General features: G+C 43.3%; 1 long non-coding RNA gene across 1 annotated transcript; it reads right to left on the reverse strand.

Moving 5' to 3' along the window:
• Nucleotides 1–2,014: 2,014 nt before the first annotated feature.
• LOC124511090 (uncharacterized) lies at nucleotides 2,015–26,463 on the reverse strand. The gene is made up of 3 exons (XR_006961821.1): nucleotides 26,170–26,463; nucleotides 3,261–3,432; nucleotides 2,015–2,852 (listed from the first exon to the last, which is right to left on the reverse strand). It is a non-coding gene; the product is annotated as an uncharacterized LOC124511090 (long non-coding RNA).
• Nucleotides 26,464–26,776: the final 313 nt, after the last annotated feature.

Genomic DNA, 26,776 nt, shown 5'->3' on the forward strand with positions numbered 1-26,776 from the left:
CCCACCCCCACCCCCCCAGAGTCCAGAGGTGGACAGGTGAAAAGACGCCCTCCTCTATTTTTTTTTTTTTTTAGTTTTTTAATCTTTTTAAATTTACATCCAAGTTAGTTAGCATATAGTGCTATAATGATTTCAGGAGTAGATGGCAGTGATTCATCCTCTAGGTATAACACCCAGTGCTCATCCCAACAAGTGTCCTCCCTGATGCCCCTTACCCGTTTAGCCTATCTCCCTCCCTCCAACACCCCACCAGTAACCCTCAGTCTGTTCTCTGTATTTAAGAGTCTCTTATGTTTTGCCCCCTCCTTGTTTTTATATTATTCTTGTTTCCCTTCCCTTATGTTCATCTGTCTTGTATCTTAAATTCCTCATATGAGTGAAGTCGCATGGTATTTTTCTTTCTCTGGCTAATTTCGCTTAGCATAATACTCTCTAGTTCCAACGATGTAGTAGCACATGGCAAGATTTCATTCTTTTTCATTGCCGAGTAATACTCCATTGAATATATATATACCACCACTTCTTTATCCAGTCATCCGTCGGTGGACATTTGGGCTCTTTCTATACTTTGGCTATTGTTGATAGTGCTGTTATAAACATTGGGGTGCATGTGCGAATCAGCACACCTGTATCCAAAAGGCCCCCTCCTTTAATGACGGAGCATCAGAGGCTCCTGTGGTTCCGAGAGGGGTCCAGAGTTGGAGGACAGGATGCTGTCAGCTCGCAGGTGGTGGGAACCAGACCCCGACACTGGCCAGCCCCCAACTAAGTTAACTAGGTCCATTTTAAGGGCATCATAATTAAGGAATGATGCCAAGGTATATGATTCTGAAGATAAAGACGAATTCCTATCATATCATCTTCTTCTTAACAAGATGTTTCTTCCAAATGAAGGTATGACTTTGATTCATGGCTAACATGCCTCTCAGGATGCTGAGAACATCAGAGGACGTGTCTAATGACATCACATGTCGATTTGCGGTCATGTATGTTTTTGCATCCCAATGTCTACAGAATTTCCCTCAGCCAACCTGGCAGTATAACCCAGTGGTGTCCTGATTTGTGGTTACACCCTTGGCAAAAACCAGTCTTCCAGCTGCTGAGCCACGGGCAGCCATAAGTTCATCCCCTCTAAATATGCCTCCTTCTGGACCTGAATGTGCCCTTTGTCCAAGCTGAGCCCTCCTGTCTCCTGTCCAGGGCCCTGTTTGCTCTTCCAGCAGCAGGAACCATCCACCAGAGGGCACTGACGCGCCTGCCTGAACTCCTGCTGACCATTTCCATCTCCTGACCAATGCAGGTGTTTTCACTGCCACAATACCCAACCCTCAAATACACTTTAGATTTGCTCACGGTGAAGTTCCTAGACGGCAATCAGGGACCCTGGAGAAGAACCTTACGGTGGCAGATGTGACACAGTGGACTTGTAACCAGAAGCAACCCCAGGCCCACGGCGTTGGAGAGGGGGTGGTGCCAGGGACAGTGGCTGGACACTCAGGGCCCAGATGCTCTTATGGGGGTATGGCTGTGCTTGCCGGGTGGAGAAGGCCTCAGAGAGAGGAGATGGTGGAAACTGAGTGTGGTAGGCAATAGTGTGACCCCCAGAGATATTCACACCCTGCTCCTAAGCCTGTGAACATGGGACTGGGCATAGCAACAGGGAATTAAAGCTGTTAATAGGCTAGACCTTAAATAGGGAGATTATATTGGGGGAGATATTTGTGTCAGGCTTCTAATCTGACTGTAACCTAAGACTCTAAGATTAACAAATTGTTTTTCTTTAAGCATTTTCCTTTTTAATATTTTAATTGTTATTTTTGACAGAAAGAGAGAGAGAGAGAGAGAGAGAGAATGAGCAGGGGAAGGGCAGAGAGGGAGGGAGACCCAGAATCTAAAGCAGGCTCCAGACTCTGAGCTGTCAGCACAGAGCTAATGCGGGGTCGAACCCATGAATCGCGAGATCATGCCCTGAGCCAAAGTTGGACGCTCGACCGACTGAGACACCCAGGCACCCCAGGATTAACAAGGTGTCTTGTTTTCAAGCCATTAAGTGTGTGGTAGTTTGTTACAGCAACCATAGGAACCTAATCCCCTCGGAAGCCCGGTTAGATCCAGCCAGGTCCACACAGGAAAGGACAGTGTGGACACGTGGTTGTAGGGCACAAGCAGGTGATAGAGAAATATGAGAAATATTGGGGCAGGTGGGGGACCTATGGAGGCTTTGGTGACGGTTTCCACATGGGGCAGGGAGGAGCTGAAAGATTCAATAGTGACTCTCAGGATCCTTGCTTCAGCAGCCAGTGGAGGGCAAGACCTGTATCAGGAGGAGTCGCGTGCAGGCTGAGCCTGTGCGAAGACCGGAAGTGAACGATTGAATTATGCGTGCAGATCAGACGGACGAGAGGGCCTGCGGGCACTGGTTCCGCTGGGTCCCAGCTTCGTTGAGAGGCCAGCAGGACGTGATCCTCACGGCTTTGGCCTGGGCTGGGAGGTCTTCAGACTCGGTTAGGATGGATTTGGGTGGGCGGTGGGACAGCACACAGAGCACACGGAGTGGAGCGGGGTCCCACCTGGAGCAGCCCCTTCCTGAGCCACAGCCTGGGACGCTGTTTCCTGGCCGCCCTGCTGGTGCCCTGCCAGTGCTGTCCTGTACGTTGCAGCTAAGGAGTCGGAGAGTCACCGCTCGGGTCACTATTAACCATTTGCATCCTTCCGTCTTCTCTGTTTTCTGTGTTCAGTTGGGATCACTTGCACGTCTGTGCTTTACAGGCCCAAGTAGAATAACATAATAATCCAGACTACATCTTCTCCTGAGTATCTTTTGTTTCGATTCCTCATGCAGCTTGAATATACTAGAGAAGAAGGAAAAACACAACTCAAAATCCACCACCACCAGGTTACTGGCAGGAGCAAATACCCCATTATTGGAAAGCCTCATCCTCCCTTCTCCCCTCAGACACCAGGGGACCATGTATAAGAACGCAAACCACTGACATATGTCCCAGGTGATCTGGGAGAGTCCGGGAGTATGCACCTGCCAGCACGCAGCTTCTGTCTCACGGCATCCGTGGATGTTCATCCTCAGAGCCCTGTGACCAACCATGCCTTAGGAGCCCTCGGTGTCACAGTGCAGGTCGTGCACTGACAGAAAGGGAAGGGGAACGGGGCAATGCTGGGTCTAGGAACACCCTCAGGTATCTCTAGTGACCAGCAAACTCATTGGGGTCAGATTTCTAACACGTGGACCTGCAGGTACCCACCTGAGTCTCTGAGTCCAAGTGTAAGACGTTCTGTCACATAATATGGAATTCAGTCTGGGGTTCTGGGGACCTCACTGGCTTGGGTCACATGGAAGTATCATCTGGAGAAAAGAGTCACATTGGAAGTGGACTGTCAGCTGCCTTCTTTGTGACGACGCTCAGCTGGTCTCATCTGAAATTAAGTTTAAAGATTTGGATTTTCCTGTCAACTACTTCATTTCAACACTGAAAGAATGTATGAATTGTCCTATTTCTCCAACACTGAAGATTATGAGGAACACCCACTGTACTTCTTCAGCTGGAACTCTCATTTTTTATGTAAATGATCATTACTTTTACACTTTCTTACAGCCCTTGCTCTCCTTGAAAGTATCCCCACTGACGGGTTTCCTGAGTCCAGCCATCAGAACTCCCAGGACACACCCTCAGGCCACATGCTAGAAAGTGCTGGAAAGGCATCCATCTCCAGCACTGCGTCGCCCCAAACACACTTGAAAAGTGTGTCCGGATTGGAAGCCTGCACTGCTCCTTTTCAAGCTTTTGCCTTGTTCAACACACAGGGGATAGTGGCACGATTTTATGGTCTGAGAAACTGAGGTAGTATTTTTGGCAAAAGCATGAAGGAAAGGAAAAAACTCAAGGCTTCATTGTGGATGTGAAATACTGAAATGCCTATCAGACAGCTAAGCTCTTCTGGACACTTGTTCTAGGAGGTCCTTCCATGCCCTGCCCATAAAAGTGGGCTAATTTCTCTGTTTCCCACACCTGTTATTTCTCCAGTCTTTTAATTCATCCTAAACACTATCTCTTCAATTGTCTTAATATTTTCAAATTCCTGAAACTTCACAAGCCCCAATTGATTCCATCGTAACCCCACAGCCCGTTATGTACTTTCGTCTTGCCTCATCAACCATATTGTAATTACTCCTTTCCACGTGCTATTGAAAAACTATTCTGACACTCATTACAGACAATAAGGCACACTTTATTGAGGCTGACTGCAACAGTGGGTTTGCAGTAAGGGAGAGACAGATTGGACTCAACTCCAAGTCAACAAGAAGAGTGGTGATTTATAAGCAAGAGCATGGTGGGGCAGTCAGTGGATGGAAAATTACCAAGAATTAGAGTAATTCCTGCTAAGCTGACCTAACAGGGTTCTTACTGAAGACAGGCTGGGAGTGATCGCATACTACCTAGCAGATGCTAGAGACAGAGAGAAAGGGCTCGATTGATATACTGACAAAATCTTGAAAGACTTATCAGGGATATACAAGAAAAGTTTATCAGAGACTACCACAAAAGCTAGGCCAGTGTATTTTCACATATAGATGAAATGAACAATTATCTAGATAAATGTAAATCACCAAACCTCACCTCAGAACAAAGGCATAATATGAATAGAGCAATAACTAAAAAATTAAAATGTGAATCACTAATTTCCCTCCATCAAAAAAACAGTACCAGGCCCTGATGTCTTTATGGGTGAGATTTAACAAATCTTCAAGTTAAAGATAATCCTCAACAAACTCCTCCACAAAATAAAAAGTTTTAAGAGAAGAATACTTCCAAGGCACCTAGGTGGCCTAGTCGGTTAAGTGTCTGACTTCAGCTCAGGTCATGATCTTGCTGTTAGTGAGTTTAAGCCCCGTGTTGGGCTCTGTGCTGACAGCTCAGAACCTGGAGCCGGCTTTGGATTATGTGTCTCCCTGTCTCTCTGCCCTCCCCCGATTGTGCTCTCTCTCTCTCTCAAAACTTAATAAATAAGCTTAAAAAGAAAAGAAAAACCATCTCCAGATATCTGTGTTTCTTGTTCATGTTTATGTTCTTTCTCCTTTGAGTTTGTTCCTTTTCTTATTCCTATAGGTGGATAATTTAGCTCTACAATGACCATCTTTTTCTTCTTTTCTATGTTAAGCATCTTAACATTTAAAATGTGCCCACAAGTCCACCTGGCTTGCATCCTGTGGGTTCTATGTAAAGTTTTTACTGTCACTCAGGCATATTTTGAAATTGCCATTATTGTGTCTTCTTCAACCATGATTCTTTCATCACACACACGGTTTCTATGCAGATGGTGGTGTTCGGCTTGTCCTTTTATTCAGTTTTCTGCTTTCATAGCACAGTGTTTACAGAGTCTTCCATGTCTGGGTATTGACTGAAATTTGCTGTGTGGCCTAGTATGTGGCAGATATTTATAAAGTTGACATTTGTGCTTGAAAATGAGTATGACCACATTTTACATATATGCCAAGCTTCTTGCATTGCTCAAATATTCTCTATCCTTCCTGATTAGCTTGCTCTCTAATCTATGAGAGACAGAAGTTCAAATCTTCTACCAAGAAAGTGGATCCCAAGTGGCTTTTTAAAGCCACGCGTTTACCTAATACATATCTGCCCAAAAAGCCTGCAAAAATTCTATTGTGGAATGAAACCCATCAAGAGTTACAGAATTACTGTTTCTACAGCAGCATGTGCTTTTCCTCACAGTCTGTAGTCAGTGAACTTGTTCTCCTACAGACAAAGTGAAGAGTGTAGAGTCCCCAGGGACTTATATAGTGGAGTGGGGTGAGGCTCTGGCCAATTAAAATTCTTCATTTTCAGGGCAGACATGTGAATTAGTAGAACCACTCAAGGAGTCCTCTGGCACTATCCATTCTCATTAAAGATGCTCTTGCCCCAGAGCCAGCAACCAGCCTCCACTTTGGGGTATTAGTATATGCCCCAGGGAAATCTTCAACCTGTGCATAAGAAAACATGTTCCAGGGTATGGAAGTCTTGCTCTGCTAGCAAACAGTGATTTCAACTTACTGCCTTTCAGTAGGGGAATGATCTGTGCCTTATTCCTCAGGTGGGATCCTACCCAGCAGTTAAAATGAAGGAGATTAGGAGCACCTCATTGGCTCAGTCGGTTGAGTGTCCAACTTCAGCTCAGGTCATGATCTTGCAGCTTGTGAGTTTGAGCCCCACATTGGGCTCTCTACTAACAGCTCAGAGCCTGGAGACTGCTTCAGATTCTGTGTCTCCTTTTCTCTCTGCCCCTTCCCGACTCTCTCTCTCTCTCTCTCTCAAAAATAAACATTAAAAAATAAATAAATAAATAAATAAATAAATAAATAAAATGAAGGAGATTACATAGAACAACAATGCTATATGTAAAAAAGACTCAGGATTTTTTTAATCCTGGGACAAAAAATACTTAGTTTATGACTCATTTACGTAATTTTTTTAAAAAAGCTATATTACATGTTATTGGTGAATACAATCGTGTAAAAAGGATCAATCAAACAGCTATTAAAAGTCTCAGGCATAGGATAAAGCCCTCTCCCTACAGCAAGTCATTACCTCTGGGGAAAGAGGGCAGCAAGGGAGGAGGAGCTGGTGTCTGATTTTTGTAACATTTTGCCTCTTTTCTCAAAAAGGGAGATCTGAAGCCAATATCTAAATGTTCACATCGGTTAAATCTTGGAGATGACCAAACAGCTCACTGTACCATTTCCTCTACTTTACTAGCTGGCATTTCACTTGTAGAGTTCAGCTTTTTCTTCACTATTTCTTTGTAGAAATCTATAAAACCTTGTTGACTGAAAAACCAATCTGTTTTGCTGCCTCGTAGATCTAAGGAAGGAGAAATCTGATGTTTTCATTAGTGTTAAATGTTTTGAACTGTGTCAATTTGGCCCCGCTGGTTTAAGATCAGAATAATGGGTGTTCATTCACCATGTTTAACTGATCAACGATTATTTACACCTACCCATTGATTTAATGGGGCGCCTGGGTGGCGCAGTCGGTTAAGCGTCCGACTTCAGCCAGGTCACGATCTCGCGGTCCGTGAGTTCGAGCCCCGCGTCGGGCTCTGGGCTGATGGCTCAGAGCCTGGAGCCTGTTTCCGATTCTGTGTCTCCCTCTCTCTCTGCCCCTCCCCCGTTCATGCTCTGTCTCTCTCTGTCCCAAAAATAAATAAACGTTGAAAAAAAATTAAAAAAAAAAAAAAAAGAAGTGTTCTGGTCTGCTACAGATGTCTTCATAATGTTTAAGTGTCTAGATCTGACTCTCTATGTTTAATGAGCTCTAGATAGCCTAAGAGCAAAAACACCAGGGTTCCTTCTTTCCAGAAAACAGAACAGAAAGTACAAGCAATACTCCAAACCCAGTCAATAATCAATCGATGAATCCTCTCTCTCTCTGGCTCTCTCTCTCTCTCACTGCAGGATTGTGGGTGATCGTCTCCCATGCTTGCATGCTTGGTTGCAGGTCATGGATTTTGGCAGAAATCAGTGATTTTTGAGAATGTTGGAAGGCACTAGTGTATTTTTTGTCACCTCAAAGCACCTATGGACAGTCTTTGCTTTTCCATACAAGAGTAAGCTTAGGAAGGCTTTGCTTCATTCTAGGTCAGGCTGCCTGCAGATATTGACACTTTCCTCTGCTGCCTTATTGCCAGTTATGTTAAATACAGTTTATTCACTGCATTCATTAACACAGTGTTCATTAACACTGTACCATAGTCAACATCTGTGCGAGCATATACAATGGCCCTCATGCAGAAAAAGGTTGAAAACAAAGACAGTAAGAAGGTGATGATTATGGTGGAAGTTAAGAAGGAAATCATTGAGAAGTATGAATGAGGTACGCAAGTGGCCAAAATTGCAAGATTTTATAAGAAGTCTACATCAACCATTTGCACAATATTAAAGACAAAAGAATAAATAAGGGAACTAGATGCAGTAAAAGGACTGTGACCGAGAACTTTATCTTCGAGAAAGCAAAGACCTTGTACACCACCCTCATAAGTAAACTGCCAGTTACATCAACAGAAAATGAAGAAGTCATCAAGGCAAGCAGGAGATGGTTTGGTAAGTTTAAGAGGGGAGGTGGCATCCATAGTGTTGTGAGGCATGGAGAGGCTGCGAGTTCAGAATCTGAGGCAGCTGAAGTGTTTGCTACCAAGTTCCAGAAGCTCATGGTTTCCAAGTGTTACCTATCGAAGAGAGTTTTTAACTGTGATGAGACAGCGCTTTTTTGGAAAAAGATGCCAAAGAGGACCTACATTACAGAAGAAGAGAATGCAATGCCTGGTCACAAACCCATGAAAGACCATCTCACCCTTTTGTTTTGTGCTAATGGAAGCAGGGATTTCAAAGTCAAGCCCCTGCTCCTGCATCATTCTGAGAATCCATGAGCCTTCAAGAAATGTCAAGGTTTTACATATATTATATTTTAAATATATTTTATATATATATTCAAGAAATTTCAAGGTTTTATATATATATTCAAGAAATTTCAAGGTTTTACTATATATATATATTAAATATATATTTTAAATATATATTTAAATATAGTATATTAAATATAATATATATATATAAAATCAGGTATTTTTATTCTATTCTTTTTCCATCTTTTCTCTTCCTTCTTCTTTATTTTCCTCTGTTTCTCTGGAATTAGCCTTATCTTTTTTTCATTCTCAGTTTGGTTTTATTTTCTCCTCTTCCCTTTCTCTCTTTTTAGGAATCAGGCTCCTCTCCCTTTTTTCCAGGGTTACTTCAACAAACAAATCAAAGCACACCCAGTTAAAAGTCCAAACACTCCACCAATAAAGGCAAGGAGAAGCTCTGCAGAGAACTGACCAATGGGAAAGAGCAGCTAAAACACAACAGAGTGCACACAGAATACACCAGAAACACTTCCTGGAAGACCAGGCCCTGCACAGTGTATGACCCCTTTTTAATATGGTAGTACTCTCAGGTGTAGGACACATAACAAGCTTTTAAAACATGCAAAAGAAAAAATAAAACATGCAAAAGAAAGAAACTAAGCCAGAGTGACAAGATGGAAGAATTCTCCCCAAAAGAAAGGTCAAGAAGTAATCACAGCCAGAGAGTTGCTCAAAACAGATATAAACAATATACTGAACAAGAATTTAGAGTAACAGTCTAAAGACTGTCAGATGGGCCTGAAAAACACATAGAAGACACCAGAAAAACCCTTGCTGCAGAGATCAAAGACCTAAGAACTAGTCAGGATGAATTCTAAAATGTTATAGCTGAGATGCAAAATAAACTAGATACAGTGACAGCAGAGATTAAAGAAGCAGAGGAGAAATAGAAGATAGAATTGTGTAAAATAATGAAGCTGAAAAAAAAGAGGGAAAATAAATTACTAGATCATGAGAGGAGAATTACAGAGGTAAGTGATTCCATGAAATGGAACAATATCCATATGACAAGAGTCCCAAAGAAAAAGAGTAAGAAGAAGGAGCAGAAGGTTTATTTGAACAAATTGTAGCTGAGAACCTCCCTAATCTGAGGAAGGAAACAGGCATCTAAGTACAAGAGGCACAGAGAACTCCCCTGAAAATCAGTAAAAACTAGTTAACACCATGACATGTCATAGTGAAACTGGCAAAATACAAAGATGAAGAGAGAATTCTGAAAGCAGCTAGGTACAAAAGGTCATTAACCTACAAGGGTAGACACATAAGGTTAGTAGCAGACCTGTCCACTGAAACTTGACAGGTCAGAAGGGAGTGGCAGGAAATATTCAGTGTGCTGACTAGGAAAAATATGCAGCCAAGAATTCTTTATCCAGCAAGGCTGTCATTCAGAATAGAAGAAGAGATAGAAGCTAGAAGAGAATAGAAGGAGAGATAAAGGCTTTCCCAGACAAACAAAAACTAAAGGAGTTCATGATCACCAAACCATCCCTGCAAGAGATCCTAAGGGAACTCTATGAGTGGAAAGCAGCAAAGACTACAAAGAGAACATTGCCACAAACATGAATTCTACAGATAACAAAATGGCACTAAGTTCATATCTTTCAATAACCACTCTGAATGTAAATGGACTAAATGCCCCAAACAAAAGTCATAAAGTATCAGAATTGACTTATAAAAACAACAAGGGGTGCCTGGGTGGCTCAGCAGGTTAAGTGTATGACTTTGGCTTGGGTTGTGATCTCATGGTTCATGAGTTCGAGCCCTGTGTTGAGCTCTGTGCTGACAGCTCGGAGCCTGATTCATATTCTCTCTCTCTCTCTCTCTCTCTCTCTCTCTCTCTCTCTGCCTCTCCCCCCCTCACACTTTCTCTCAAAAATAAACATTAAAAGAAATTTTTTTAAAATTTTTTTTCAACGTTTTTTATTTATTTTTGGGTCAGAGAGAGACAGAGCATGAACGGGGGAGGGGCAGAGAGAGAGGGAGACACAGAATCAGAAACAGGCTCCAGGCTCCGAGCCATCAGCCCAGAGCCTGACGCGGGGCTCGAACTCACGGAGCGCGAGATCGTGACCTGGCTGAAGTCGGACGCTTAACCAACTGAGCCACCCAGGCGCCCCAACATTAAAAGAAATTTAAAAAAAAAATGCAAAGTCTATCTATATGCTGCCTATAAGAGACTTATTTTAGACCTGAGGACACCTGCAGATTGAAACTGAGGGAATGGAGAACCACCTATCATGCTAATGTGCATCAAAAGAAAGCCAGAGTAGCCATACCTATATCAGACAAACTAGATTTTAAAACAAAGACTGTAACAAGAGATAAAGAACAGCATTATATCATAATTAAGATGAGCTAACAACTGTAAGTATTTAGTAGCCCAAATATATCAACCAATTAAACAAAAACCTAAGCAAATTTATTGATAATAATATTTTAATTGTAGGAGACTTTAATACTCTACTTACAGAAATGGACAGATTATCTAAGCAGAAAATCAACAAGGAAACAATGGCTCTGAAGACACATTGGACCAGATGGACTTAACAGGTATATTCAGAACATTTCATCCTAAAGCAGCAGAATACACATTCTTCTCAAGTGCACATGGAACATGTTCCAGAATAGATCACTTACTGGGTCACAAAATAGCCCTCAACAGGTACAAAAAGATTGTGATCATACCATGCAGACTTTCAGACCGCAATGCTATGAAACTTGAAATTAACCACAAGAAAAAATTTGGAAAGCCCCTAAATACATCGAGGTTAAAGAACATCCTACTAAAGAATAAAAGGGTTAACCAGGAAATTAAAGAAGAAACTAAAAAATACATGGAAGCAAATGAAAATGAAAACATGACAGTCCAAACACTTACAGATGCAACAAAGGCAGTCCTAAGAGGAAAATACATTGCAATTGAAGAAGCAAGAAGGTCCCAAATACACAACCCAACCTTACACCTAAAGGAGCTAGAAAAGGAGCAGTAAATAAAGCCCAAAGCCAGCAGGAGAAGGGAAATAATAAAGATTAGAGCAGAAATAAACAATATAGAATCCAAAACAACAAAACAAAGCATTAGAACAGATCAATGATACTAATAACTTGTTTTTTGAAAGAATAAATAAATTTGATAAACGCCTAGCCAGACTTCTCAAAAAGAAAAGACAGAGGACCCAAATAGACAAAATCATTAATGGAAGAGGAGAGATCACAACCAATACCAGAGGTATACAAACAATTATTAAAGAATACTATGAAAAATTACAAAATTGGACAATCTGGAAGAAATGGACAAATTTATAGACACTCACACACTGCCAAAACTAAAACAGGAAGAAACAGAAAATCTGAACAGGCCCATAACCAGCAAAGAAATTGAATTAGTAATCAAAAATCTCCCAACAAATAAGAGTCTGGGCCAGATGGCTTCCCACGGGAATTCTACCAGACATTTAAGGAGAATTAATACCTATTCTTCCCAAACTATTCCAAAAAATAGAAATAGAAAGAAATCTTCCAAACTCATTCTATGAAGCCAGCATTACCTTGATTCCAAAACCTGACAAGTACCCCACTAAAAAGGAGAATTACAGGCCCATATCCTGGATGAACCTGGATGCAAAAATTCTCAACAAGATAACAGCAAATTGAATTCAGCAGTACATTAAAAGAATTATTCACCATGATCAAGTGGATTCATTCCTAGGCTGCCAGGCTGGTTTAATATTCACAAATCAATCAATGTGATACACCACATTAATAGAAGAAAGGATAAGAGCCAAATGATCTTTTCAATAGATGCAGAAAAAGCATTTGACAAAATACAGCATCCTTTCTTGATAAAAACTCTCAAAAGGGGCACTTGGGTGGTTCAGTCAGTTGAGCATCCGACTTCAGCTCAGGTCATGATCTCACAGTTCATGAGTTTCAGCCCCATATCAGGCTCTACGCTGACAGCTCAGAGCCTGGGGTCTGCTTCAGATTCTGTGTCTCCTTCTCTCTCTCTGCACCTCCCACACTCATACTCTGTCTCTCTTTCTCTCTCGAAAATAAATAAACATTAAAAAATTAAAAACTTTCAAGAAAGTCGGGATAGAAGGAACATACCTTAACATCATAAATGCCATATATGAAAGGCCCACAGCTAATATCATCCTCAATGGGGAAAAACTGAGAGCTTTCCCCCTGAGATCAGGAACACGACAGGGATGTCCATTCTCACCACGGTGGTTCAACATAGTCCTAGAAGTCCTAGCTTCCACAATCAGACAACAAAGAGAAATAAGAAATAAAAGGCATCCAAATTGGCAAAGGAGAAGTCAAAACTTTCACTCTTCACAGATGACATGATGCTCTGCATGGAAAACCCTAAAGACTCTACCAAAAAACTGCTAGAGCTGACTCATGAATTCAGCAAAGTTCCAGGATATAAAATCAGTGTACAGAAATCGGTTGCATTTCTATACACCAATAACGAAGCAGCAGAAAGGGACATCAAGGAATCGATCCTATTTACAATTGCACCAAAAAGCATAAAATACCTAGGAATAAGCCTAACCAAAAAGGTAAAAGATCTGTATGCTGAAAACTATAGAAAGCTTCTGAAAACAATTGAAGAAGACACAAAAAGATTAAAAAAACATTCCATGCTCATGGGTTGGAAGAAGAAATATTGTTAAAATGTCAGTATCACCCAAAGCAATCTACACATTCAAAGCAATGCCTGTAAAAATAACACCAGCATTCTTAACAGAGCTAGAACAAACAATCTTACAATTTGTTTGGAAATGCAAAAGATCCTGAATAGCCAAAGTAATGTTGAAAAAGAGAAGCAATGCTGGAGACATCACAATTCCAGACTCCAAGCTGTATTACAAAGCTGTAATCATCAAAGACAGTATGGTCTTGGCACAAAAACAGACACATAGATCAATGCAATAGAATAGAGAACCCAGAAATGGACCCACAAACATATGGCCAATTAATCTTCCACAAAGCAGGAAAGGGCATCCAACGGAAAAAAAGACAGTCTCTTTAGCAAATGGTACTGAGAGAACTGGACAGCAACCTGCAGAAAAATGAACCTGGACCACTTTCTTACATCATACACAAAAATAAATTCAAAATGGATGAAAGACCTAAACAGGAGACAGGAAACCATCAAAATCCTGCAAGAGAAAACAGGCAGCAACCACTTTGACCTCCGCCACAGCAACTTCTTACTCGACACATCTCTGAAAGCAAGGGAAAGAAAAGCAAAAATGAACTATTGGGACCTCATCAAGATAAAAAACTTCTGCACTGCAAAGGTAAGAATCAACAAATGTAAAAGGCAACTGACATAATGGGAGAAGATATTTGCAAATGACACATAAGATAAAAGGTTAGTATCCAAAATCTAACTAATCCAGAACTCACCAAACTCAACACCTAAAAATCAAATAATCCAGTGAAGAAATGGGCAGAAGACATGAATAGACACTTTTCCAAAGAAGACCTCCAGATGGCCAACCAACACATGAAAAGATGCTCAACATCACTCATCATCACCATATTGAGATACCACCTGTCAGAAAGGCTAAAGTTAACAACTCAGGCAACAACAGATGCTGGTGAGGATGCGGAGAAGGGGGAACCCTTTTGTACTGTTGGTGGGAATGCAAACTGCTGCAGCCACTCTGGAAAACCGTATGGAGGTTCCTCAAAAAATGAAAAATAGAACTATCCTACAACCCAGCAGTTGCACTACTAGGAATTAATCCAAAGGATACAAAAATGCTGATCTGAAGGGGCACATGCTCCCCAATGTTCATAGCAACCTCCATCAACAAAAGCCAAGTTATGGGAAGGGCCCAAATGTCCATCAACTGATGAACGGATAAAGAAAATGTCGCAAATATGTACACAATGGAATACTACTTGGTGATGAAAAAGAATGAAATCTTGCCATTTGCAACAAGGTGGATGGAACTAGAGGGTATTATGCTAAACAAAATAAGTCAGTCAGAGAAAGGTATCATATGATTTCACTCCTGTGGAATTTGAGAAGCTCAACAGATGAACATACAGGAAGGAAAGAAAAATAAGATAAAAACAGAGAGGCAAACCATAAGAGACTCTTAAATACAGAGAACAAACTGAGGGTTTCTGGAAGGGGGGTTGGTGTGGGGATGGGTTAAATTGGTGATGGGCATTAAGAAGGGCACTTTTTGGGATGAGCACAAATGTATATAAGAGATAAATCACTGAGTTCTACTCCTGAAGCCAAGACTACACTATTAACTAACTTAAATTAAAAAGAAAAAAAGCACAGGGACAGGACCCAGGGGCAAAAAAGAGAGTTGCACTTGGAGTGTGACGAGTGACTGATTACATACCTTCAGGTTGGGAGGGGGTTAGGGATAGTATAAGTCTCTAAGGAATTTTTCAAGCCAGGTTTCCAGGACCTTGAGGGGCTAGCTGCTGTTAGGAAAAGGTCATTTACTGCTGTCTAGTAAACCCTTAGTCATGAAACCCTTCGGATGTATATCAGGGGGCCATATGCTTGGAGGATGATTGCTAACATATATTTTGGGGAGGAAAGATAAAGCAAGTTTCCAAAGGAATTTCTATATGTTTAGAGTAGATTCACAGGATCCTGGGGGGTCGGGACAATGTCAAGCTGAGGTTTCCTTTTGCCCTGAGCAAAGTGTTGACGGTAAGGTAGCTGAGTTCCTCCAGGAAAGTCACTCTGTCTGTCCCAGGGACTTGTTAGAGGGCTGTGAGCTGTAAGGAAATCTAATTTTATCTACATTTCTTTTTGCCTTTATTCTCCACATCATTAAAGCCAACACCACGAGCACTGATTTCTCCCTCAAAGACCTATGTTGCTTTTCACTTTACTTTCACATTACTACTTTCACTGTTTTGGATTCAACAAGCTTTTCATCTTGAAAATATTCAGCAATGCAGTGAAGAGGCCTGTTGACTCTGTGCATGAGACATGGTACTGTTGGGAGTTTCACAAAGAGCATAGATCAGATTTGAGGAAATATTTTAGTCAGAATAAGCATTTCCTTGGATTCATATAGTACAGATCTTACTGTGCAGTCATTCTGCATAAATTTTCTAATAGACCTGAAAAGGACAAAAAAAGTAACCTCTGTTGCAATATCTTATTTTCCTGTAGGACAAAAAAGAATCTGAAAGACAGATGACTGTGCCTAAGCCACACACGGTTTTGGCAGATAACGAGTAGACCCCTGAATCCTACCTGTCAGTCAGGCAGTGTCATTTCTGCAACTTCACGAAAGCTCAGTGAAAAGAAAGTAGCACATAAGTGGATATACCATGCTACCTGTATATACTATGAAGATGACAGAAGAAAGCTCTTCAAAATTTTTATAATGTTTATTATTTATTTTGGGGAGAGAGAGAGAGAGACAGAGAATGGGCATGGAAGGGTTGGAGAGAGAGGGAGACACAGAATCCAAAGCAGGCTCCAGGCTCCGAGCTGTCAGCACGGAGCCCAATGCAGCGCTCGAACTCATGAGCGCAAGATCATGACTTGAGCCGAAATTGGCTGCTTAACCAACTGAGCCACCCAGGCGCCCCAGAAGAAAGCTCTTTAAAATGCTCTTAGAATATCCCTGTTGTCATCATCATCAGAATCACAATCATCGACAAAGGTGAAACTATTAGTGTCAGCAAGATCATCATCAAAAGACAAAGTTTTCAGTAGTTGCCATGCCCAAATAATGTATAGTAGAATTTTCAAGTCATGTTTCTGTTTCACTTGGGGTTTTGCCCCATTGTAAGTATCTGCCCCCGCTTCCGTGTATTTTTTTTTTTTTTACTGTGTATTCCTGGTAGTGTATACTGGCAAATATGATTTGTAGAGGCACTTTTAGGAAAACAGGTTTGCGCGATGGACTGCAGAAAGGGCCCACAGTGACCCCCCTGGCTAAATACAAACAAGCCTATTGGGTGACCCACCTCAAAACAATCATAAGCCTTAACTGACCAATGGGCTACTTACAGCCAGGCACAGTTACGAAGAAAGGGAAAATTCCATATGTCCCATACCTCCTCACCTTCCTGCTTTAAATATGGCCCCCACCCAGTGCCTCCTTGCAAACAGCCTCTCCTCCACTATCCTGCCCACCAATCCCTTGCAGTATATTCAGTAAACTTCTATCTCTTTTCTTTCACCTTGAATGAATTCTGTTACCACCCGGGTTATTGGCCTCCACCCAATCATCTCCCCACATTTGGAGGCCCCCTTCCAATCAGACATTCCATTTAATTTAAACATCGCATGATTAAATTTATTTTTTGCAAAAAAAAAAAAAAAAAAAGAACATGGACCATGTTCAAATGCCCAGCATTTTGAAGCATACCACATGGACAGACATACCACACATACTTATAAGCAAAGAAGTCCTTTTAGTAATTCTCAGTTTGGCAAAAATGAACACATTCATTAACAGATTAACAGGCACAAAAGTGCTTGTAGCCTGAAAACTGTTTGTGGTAACTAATATTTAGTGTGCTCACTTACTTAGGATTCATCTAGGTATTTACAGACTGGTCAGTATTTCACTTAACTTGGCATAGTACAAGTCTGTAAACTACCAAGAGATACAGATCATTTTCACATTGACATATGACAAGATACCATTGCTATTGAAATAATGTTTTGTCAGAATTCATTCACTTTCCTTCACCTAAGGACATTTTTACAAATATTCACTTATTTTTCTCTATAGCCTTTACAATAGAGACTCTCAGGAATTGTAGGGACTCATCTAGTACCACCAGGCAAAGGAGGGCACATATTACACATAGGACACATACACTCTGCTAATGTAATTAAACAAGCCAACAGCAGACTGAGGTGGCTCTAACACCTTGGTGGCCTACACAGCCAAACCAAAACCTGAGCTAGGGTCAGAGCACCCCCACCCCAGAAGAGAAAACTGGGAAGCCAAGCACAGACGGCCAACTTGGTTTGCCCAAAGAAGACCAAAGCTCCAGCCATAGCCAATCAAACTATGTCATTGCTTTGCTTCCAGCTCTTCTTTAGAAAAACCTTTGGCCTGGCTCCTGTTCTTGGAGTACCTCTGGCCATCTGTGCTCTGGCTCTGCCCAATTCCAATCTCTATATGCTCAGGTAAACTCTTGAAAATATGAATGTGCCCCAGTTGACCTTTTCTCGGTCCTTACGCACTCATCAGAGAGACAGATGCAACAAGAGTGCTTAGAGCATCAGTTCAACGAAGACAACTTCCTAGTAGAAAGTCCTGGCTCTCACTCTTTCCTCACCTTGACCTCCTGACCAGGAGCAGGTGCCAGGGGACTGGGCAAGTTGAGGTCACCTGCTCAAGAAGAGGCCTGAAGCACTCCTATCAATCTTTGTGGAGGGGACTCAGAAGATGTCCTGTGCCCTCACGTGTCAGCCAATGGAGGCTCTGGATGAAACTGCAGGAAGAGACTGAGGACAGACCAAGCAGCCAGCCATCTGAGTGTCTCCATAACCTGTCCCAGGGACATAATATCCAGCCCACTTCGTGGAGCACCCCACCTCAGGTGGGGTCCTTGAGTCCCTTGAATGACCATGATGGGGGCAGCACAACGAAGCCCCAGAGACTGTCACAGCAGAGGAGTCCTAGTGGGAAGGGGAAGGTCTCAGAGGTGTAGACAGAGGGCTAGAGGAGGTGAAGGTGTTGAAGGGGGACACATCTAAGGATCCAAGGGATGGGAACCTGGGTGGCTCAGTCCGTTAAGCGTCCAACTCTTGGTTTTGCCTCAGGTCATGATCTCACAGTGAGTTTGAGCCCAACTGGCTCTGCATTGACAGCTCAGAGCCTGCTTGAGATTCTGTCTCCCACTCTCTCTGCCCCTACCCCCTTGCTCTCTCACTCTTTCTCTCTCTCTCTCTCAAAATAAAACAGAAAAATAATTTAAATTTTTTAAATAAAAAAAGAATTTAAAAAAAAAGGGATCCAAGGGAACTGAAGGGAAAGTCAAAGGGCAAAACAGGAGGAAGGAGGAACAGAAAGGTGGCAGAGGAGGGGGTTTCAAAGGAGCCTGCTTGCAATTCCCAAGGTACCCCATGTAGCCATTAAAATTCCCAGGGGTATCTCAGAAAACCTGGCCATTTCTGAAGCTACTGACTGAAGCAAGGGCAGTACAGCGAAGCATGTGGTCAGCAGGGCAGGATGAAGGAAGATGACAGTGGTCCCTGGGATGAACACACTGTCAGGAAATCTTGAGAGGGGCCAGAAAATTGCACCATTGCATTAATTTCCTCCCATACACATTCCCTAGGCTAGAGGAGAGGGAGCTCCATTGGAACATTGGAGAACTGCAAGGTTCCTGAAAACATAAACAGAGCTACTCCTTTACAGAAGATCTGGAGCACCAAGAATCAGATTTAGGCCTCTCGGTAACTCTGCTGGTATGCAGATTGCAAGGTAGCGTCTGACACGTGCCTTCTGTTGTGAGAAATGGTTCTTTTATACCGCACAAAGGTACTGGCTGCTGAGACACATGTTACAATCTCATTGGCCAGGAGCCCCTCTTTCGTTAAGAGTGTGACGTCAGAGAATGACTCATTCCAGTAATTATAAAAGGCTGGATCTCTATGCGAGACGAAAATTTTGGGGACGAAACAGAGAAGAGCACACTCCTTCTGTCCTATAGCAATTCAGTCACGTTCAGTATCAACTTCGCGTCATGGAATTAATTGCGAACGTTGTAGCCACCTTTGTCCTGAACAACATAAGAATGTATATCCTGGAGTTGCCCGTGCCATTTCTGGAGAACCAGTGCAACGACACAGGTTGGTCAAACATGCTGTGCCATTTTCTGTTGAAGACTATCCTTACTTATGCCCTGCGCAATCTTGCTTCCCGTGTCTGCAAGCTGAATGTTGGAAGGTTCTTGCTAAATATGCCATATTGCTTTCGACGCAAGATGTTTTCTAAACCCACAGCTGTGGTTGTGGTTTAGCTACTGTTACAGCTACGCAATCTGAGCTCTCCGGGGAAATACTTGTTATCTAGAGAAGAAGATATTAACTTCCTAGCTTATCTACATCCAGTGGAGCTTGTATGTGTGCTCAGCTCTCTCCGTGAGTTGTCATCTGGCCCCTTATACCGGACTCACAAAGAACACTGGCTCACAACACAACTGTGAACTGAAACAAGGAAATGGAATCACAATGTTAAGGAGATCCAACATGGAGCCGGGAGATCACCGCTGAAGTTGGGCGTATGCCCGCCCACAGCTGGATGTCACATGACCAGCCTGTGCCAATCAAAAAGGGCTACATCTGGCCGCCATTCTCAGAAGAGAGCTTGCTTTGCGGAATTCCATCCAGCTAGTACCAGGATAGTAGTTGCTACAAATCTTAATCTACAAGTATTAAATTTAATTTACAAAAATAAATTTAATCTACAAATATTAAAATTCATTGTTTATGCTGTGTCATTCAGATCTCTTTCAGAAGAACTTCTACAGGCTGGGGGGTGGGGGCGGTTACCTTTATCAACTCTTTCTCCACCTGCCTCAAAGAAAATTTCCAGTTCCTCTAAAATCTGTGTCCAAATACTTGAAGTGAATATTTGTTTTGCTTTTTGCACCCTCAGTTTCTTTTGTTCGACACGACTGACCAAATAAACTTATTATCAACAAGAGGAGTGTCTGGAAACTTACTACCTGGTTCTAAGCTGACCTCTTTCTCCTGTGTGGCGCAGGGTCTGTGGCCACAACCCAAGGAGGAGGTAGGGAAAAATCTCAGTGATTGTGATGACAAAGACAGCTCTGTGGGATGGGGTGGGATGGAAAGGGAGAGGGGATCTGCAGCTTGGGTGAGATTTGCTGAGGGAAGGATGGGGGTGGAGGACGGTTCCCAAGGCTGAAACTCTGGGGCTAAGGATCCCAAGGGGGCTTTGGGATGTCTCATCTCCCCAGGAGAAGTTCAAGGTGAGAGAAGTACAAACCAGCAGTTGGCTGAAGGCGCCTTAGCCAGTTGCAGGGCATGTACCCAAAACTGGCCAGAGGAGAGCCAGCTGCATTGAAGTCTGAGCTGGAGGAAAGAGCGGGGCCCCCAAAACTCATGTTGCAGGGGACTCAAGTTGAAGTGGGGAGGTGGTGGTGAAACTCAGAAGGCTCCCAGACCTCCCCCCTCTGGTCAGTTGAGACCTCATGGAGGGGGAAAGGGTATGAGGGGAACAACCCTCCCTGGGGAACCCGGGAAGTCCTGGGGCTGACCTGGGGATGTGGAGCCTGCACTCCTCTGGTGCTTCAGGCTTCTCGTTCCAAGCAGAGCTTGGAAATAGCAGCCTCCAACTCAGCCCTCATGATCCCAGGTCCCTCACCAACAACCAGACAGGGGACTGGGCTGTCCCGAGGAGCCGCTTGCTCCCTTGGAGACCCCCACCCAGTGGTCTTCAAATATGCTCTGCAACCTGTCTGGCAGCTGTGAAAGCTGCTCCTCCCCACTCCTGATGGTCAAAGCCTTTGTGCGGTGATTTCATGCACACTTTGGGAATCCCAAGTCTGGTTTCACTTCCAAGCTGCCCTTGGTGACAAACACAGAAATTCTGTGGGCTCTTTGGTTGAGAGTTTTAAAAGCAAATGCTAGTAGAAAGGCCCTTGTATGAACGAAAGAATAAAACTGGCTGCTCAATGCTCTGAACCCTAGAGTGTTGCCCCCTCCCCTTTCAATTGGACCCCCAGTCATCCAGGGCACTGCAGATTCTTCCCCCTTTTCTCCATTGCATCCAGGCTCTGACCACTGTCAAGTCACCTGGCCTCAGTCCCCTTCCTGACCCTCTCCTGTCCTCCCTGTGACCTGCAAACTAGTCACCCCATGCCTTTCAGTTACACAAAATTCTCCTGGAGGACCTTGATAATGAGTTGGTGAGGTGAAGGTTCCTCAGGGAAGGAAGCAGACATTTTACTTTTCTAGAACAATCCTGAGCAATGCTGAAACTGGTTTGAACGCCAGATAAAGGCATCTCATCCTGGTCTGATCTGGACCTTGGGAAACCCTGGCCCTCCCTATCCAAAGCAGGATCCCTCGACCCTGTGCCCTCCCCACCCCCATCCCCAGAGCCAGGCAACCAGACCAGAAACCCCCTTCCTCCCTGCAATCACCTCTGGTCTCTGTGTGATCCCTGCACCCTGCAATCCCTCCTGCCTTTCTGGACTCCGCTCCCCCACTGGACTCTAACCTCCCCCACACCTCCACCTCCTGCCCATTCCTCCTTCATCTGGGCCCCCTCTGACAAGCCTTGAGCTCCTGAGCCCCTGAGTCTCTGTCTGCAGTTCTCTTGGCTTATACAGCTTAATGACTCCCCACTTGACCAGGAGCTCCCCCAACTTGAGTGTTTTGTCTTCAATGTCATCTCCATTGAACATCCAACCCGTTTATAAATTTTTTAACGGTCCTGGAAACTACAATCCCCAATGGACTTCACTCTACCCAAATGGAGGCATCTGTACTTATGTGTACCCTCCTGAGACTCTTGGGAAGAATGTGTTTTCTTCTCTTTTGTAGCTTTGGGAGGCTTTCCTCATTCTGGGTCCTGTTTCCCCATCTCACCCACCTTCTCTCCCCTGCTTTATCCTCACATTTACTGTTTTCCTCCCTAGGCCAATCTCCCTTCTCTCTCTCTCTTTCTCTCTCTCTCACTCTCACACTCTCCCTCTCAACACTTGAGAGTACATAGAGCGACCACCCGGACAGTCCAGAATAATCTTTCCATCTCACGATCTCTAACTCCATCACACGGGCAGTGTCTTTGCCAGGGAATATGACATTCACAGGATCCAGGGATAAAATTCATGATGTTTTGGGGGCCAATTATTTGCTCTAACACAGTACTAAAAGAACTCCAGAAATTCTCTCTTCATATTAAAAAGAAAAAAAAGAAAGCTTTAAAAAGGTCACCTTGTTGCAGCCCCGGGAACGTGATTATGGTACAATGCCGTCACCCCACTTGTACCTCCTCATGCTCCCAGCCCTGTGCAAGGATCCCATTGCTTCCCATGATCAGAAACACCTTTGCTCCTTCTGATTCGTTCTTTGGCTGTCTGCAGGTTATTCAGAAGAGGAGAATCTTTTCCTTTTACACCCTCTTATTAAAAGCAGACCGGGGGCGCCTGGGTGGCTCAGTCGGTTAAGCGTCTGACTTCAGCTCAGGTCACGATCTCGCCGTCCGTGAGTTCGAGCCCCGCGTCGGGCTCTGGGCTGATGGCTCAGAGCCTGGAGCCTGCTTCCAATTCTGTGTCTCCCTCTCTCTCTGCCCCTCCCCCGTTCATGCTCTGTCTCTCTCTGTCTCAAAAATAAATAAACGTTAAAAAAAAAATTAAAAAAAAAAAAGCAGACCGAACATCCAACAAAACTTGTGTCTTTGTAACAAAAAAAATACTGAATTCCACCTGGATATCAAATACTTGACACCAAAAGCTCTTGTAAAAAGCTCTTATGGGGGCGCCTGGGTGGCGCAGTCGGTTAAGCGTCCGACTTCAGCCAGGTCACGATCTCGCGGTCCGTGAGTTCGAGCCCCGCGTCGGGCTCTGGGCTGATGGCTCGGAGCCTGGAGCCTGTTTCCGATTCTGTGTCTCCCTCTCTCTCTGCCCCTCCCCCGTTCATGCTCTGTCTCTCTCTGTCCCAAAAAAAATAAATAAACGTTGAAAAAAAAATTTTTTTTAAATAAAATAAATAAAAAGCTCTTATACATGAACCCAGGTAATCTCAGCCTGAGAGAACCAGGACAAATAAAACTCCCTGATCCTGAACCTTTTGCCACACTCTCTATGTGCATTCGGGCTCTGTCCTACACTTTCATCCGTCCTATGCTGCAATGCATGCCTTTTTACACGGGGACAAACTTTGCTCATAAAGTGCATACTTTGCTCCCAAAGTTGTTTTTCTGCTCCCTGATTTTTCCTACCAGAGGCTCATTCATGTGGAAGGATTATTATCTTTCCTACAGAAACTTCTATTTCACAGGGATAATTTGAGTGTTGGATAACCAAGGACTGTCAAAACCAGAATAGGATATCAGACGTTGTGAAGAGGGTTCTCCCCAACCTTTGTATACATATACATCCCTTTTGCTACAACACGGCAAATGGGACATGTTCATTAAGAGAAGCAATATATTCATAACGGTGTGATTATGCTTTGTTTCAGCCCATTTGGAAATCATTTAGGTATTTAATGAATATCTATAATTAGCTTAACTTAGCAGAAGGGTAATATTTTAAGTTACCTGAAGATCTTGGAAACTGTCTTCAGGCAAACATAGTACAAGACATAATGAGTGAGGAAATAAAGTCTTCTCAGAGTAATTGCTTTTTCTTTAATTCATAGGCATTCAGCCTCCACCCTTCTGCCAGGCTACTGGCAGTCAAGCCACTGCCTCCATGGGGTCCTGGTGCCGTCCAATCCCTCCACACTCTCCAGACTCTGAACCCCCACCAGCTGGCATGTCCTGTGGTCTGTCCCATATCCCTAGTATCCCATCCTAGCCCACATGCTGCTGTGTCCTGGGAGCTCTTTGTGTGCATCTAACTCCCTTGAGAGATACAAACATCTCTCCATCCAGCTTCTGGAGGTTTGTGTCCATCCTTATGACTGTCTACTCCAAAATGGGCCCCCTGAATCAAGTGTTTTGTGCCCAGTGTCAGGATGCTTCTCTGAGTCTTTAAGAATCTTCACATTTCCACCAACCCCCCTCCCCACCTCTCACACTGACCCCTAAGGCTGCAAGAATGGCTCTCCCACCTCATCCTTCAGGTTCTAGCTGCTCTCCCCACAGCAGGTGGGTCAGCCTCCACCTAGACTCCTCACGCCCCTGGACACTCCTGCCCTGACAAGTCTATGCCATCTTAATCATGAATCATGTTTCACACACAGACTCCCTACCCTGCTTTACACGATTTTATCCCCAAATGCTCAAGGGTCAAGAGGAAGACAAAGGAAGGGGTTAAGACTTAATGCCCTAGTGAGTAGGAAGTTGAGAGTTCAGAAGGAAAGCAGAAGTTTGCCAGTTAGTGATAAAGAGGTGTTGATGGGGGACAATCAAAGGATTCAGGAAAGCTGAAGGGAAAATCTTAGGTATAAAAAAAGGATGAATAAGGGTTAGTTGCATGATGAGAAGGGAGTAATCTTAGATGAGCCAGGTTGGGGTTCCCATGTTGCTGGAAATACCCATCTAAATTCCCCAGTTTCCTTAGCAGATGTTTACCATTTCTAGAGATATTGAACTGAATTAGTGACATACCAGTGACGCACAGTTGGTGACAGAAGAAAAGAGATGACAACTACAGAATAAGAGATACCCATGGGTTAATAGTTAAACCGGAGAGAAGAAAAACTTGGAAGGAGTTGAGAAAAAGTCTGGCTTATTCAATGTCCTCACACAATCTCCAGACCTGAAGCCTTGGAAACCCTGTCCTCTCATCAGCTCAGACAGTCCCTGAGTGGGGTGGGAGAGGTGAGTGAATCCTTCAGAGGGTTGAGTTTGGGGAGACTGAAGGAGCGGGGACTAGAGCAACTGCTTCTTTGAAAATCCATCCTGATCAGGAACAGAACCATATGTCAGAAGACTTCATATTGGTAAAATGTCCCTACCCCCCAAAGTGATCTACAGAGTCAATGCTATCCACATTAAAATCTCAATGGAATTTTTGGCAGGAAGTAGAAAAAAAATCATCCTTCAATTCATATGGTATCTCCACGGACCCCAAGGAGCCAGAACAATCTAGAAAAAGAGAAGCAGGAGGCTTCACATCCCAATTTCAAAACATATTTCTGAACTACAGGAAACAAAACCTCCATAGAAACACACATGTAGACCAAAGGAACAGAACAGAGAGCCCCCAAATAAACCCTCCCACAGATGACCAAACAATCTTTGACAGGGGCCAATCCCACCCAATGGAGAAAGGACAGTCTTTTCAAAGAAACTTCTTCTGAAGACTGGATATCCACACACAAAAGAAGAAAACAGGACCCTTCCTTTCTACCATACACAAAAATTCACTGGAAATAGATAACTGATCTCAACAGAAGACCTAACACTATGACGTTGAGACAGGAAAACAGGAGAAACGTTCGATGACATTAGATTTGGCAATGAGGTCTTGGACATGACACCAAAAGCACAGGCAACAAAAGCCAAATAGACAAGTGGTGCCATTTCAAGCTTACTAACTATTGGCCCCAGAAGAAACACTCAACTGAGGGAAAAGGGAAACTACACAATTGGGAAAGTATTTGCGAATTGTGTATCAGTTAGGGAATTTACTGATACATCTAAAGTATGTAAAGAAATTCTAAAATTCAACAACAACAAGAAAACAAACTACCCAATTAACAAATGGGCAAAAATCTTGAATACACATGTCTCCAAAGATATACAATGGCCACCAAGCTGATGAGAAAATGCTCAACACCACTAATATTACAGAAAGCAAATGAAACAGCAAGGAGATATCATGTCGCAGCCATTAGGATGGTCACAATCAACAACAATAACCAAAGCATCCAAAAACCGAAAAGCATAAAACAACTTATGCTGGCAAGGATATGGAGATATTGGAACACTGGCACATGGTTGGACAAAATGTAAAATGGCACATTTGCTGTAGCACACAGTGAAGAGTTCCCCCCAAATCAAGAAATAGACTTACCATGTGATCGCACAAACTCAGTTCAGATTTTATATCCATAAGAATTGGAGGCAGTTTATGAGCATCCCCGTACACTGCTGTGTAATTCTCAAGAGTCAAGAGGTAGAAGCAGCCAACGTGTCCACAGACAGAGGAGTGGATGAAGAACATGGGGCATCTGTGTATAGTGGGGTGTTGTCCAGGTTTAGACAAGGAGATGATTCTGACTTGCTGCTAAGTGAACTAAGCACATCACAGAAACTCAAATACCCTAAGATTCCACTTACGTGAGGTATGTAAAGTAGTCAAATTTATAGAAATGAAAGAGGAACTCAGAGCAAGTCAGGGCGGAAAGGAGAGAACACAGAACTGTGGGTGTAGATTTTCAGTCACGAAATGAACTCATGCTGGAGACGTGTTGTGCAACACTGAAAATCTATATACCGCCATTGACCTATCCACTGGTTAATGGTTAATGGTAGTAAATTTAATATTATGTGTTTTTTTCTATAATAGTTAACAATGTCTTTAAAGGACAAATTGGGGTGAAGAACCCAGGGGCCCTTGAGACCTTCCTGACTTCAAAGAAAAAGCTCGGGGTGTGACAAGTACACAGGGTTGGTGGTGA

The sequence above is a fragment of the Lynx rufus genome, unplaced genomic scaffold, assembly GCF_022079265.1.
Source record: "Lynx rufus isolate CCGP_SWC_20201006 ecotype Redwood Valley unplaced genomic scaffold, mLynRuf1.p SCAF_16, whole genome shotgun sequence".
In the NCBI taxonomy this organism is placed as follows: domain Eukaryota; kingdom Metazoa; phylum Chordata; class Mammalia; order Carnivora; family Felidae; genus Lynx; species Lynx rufus.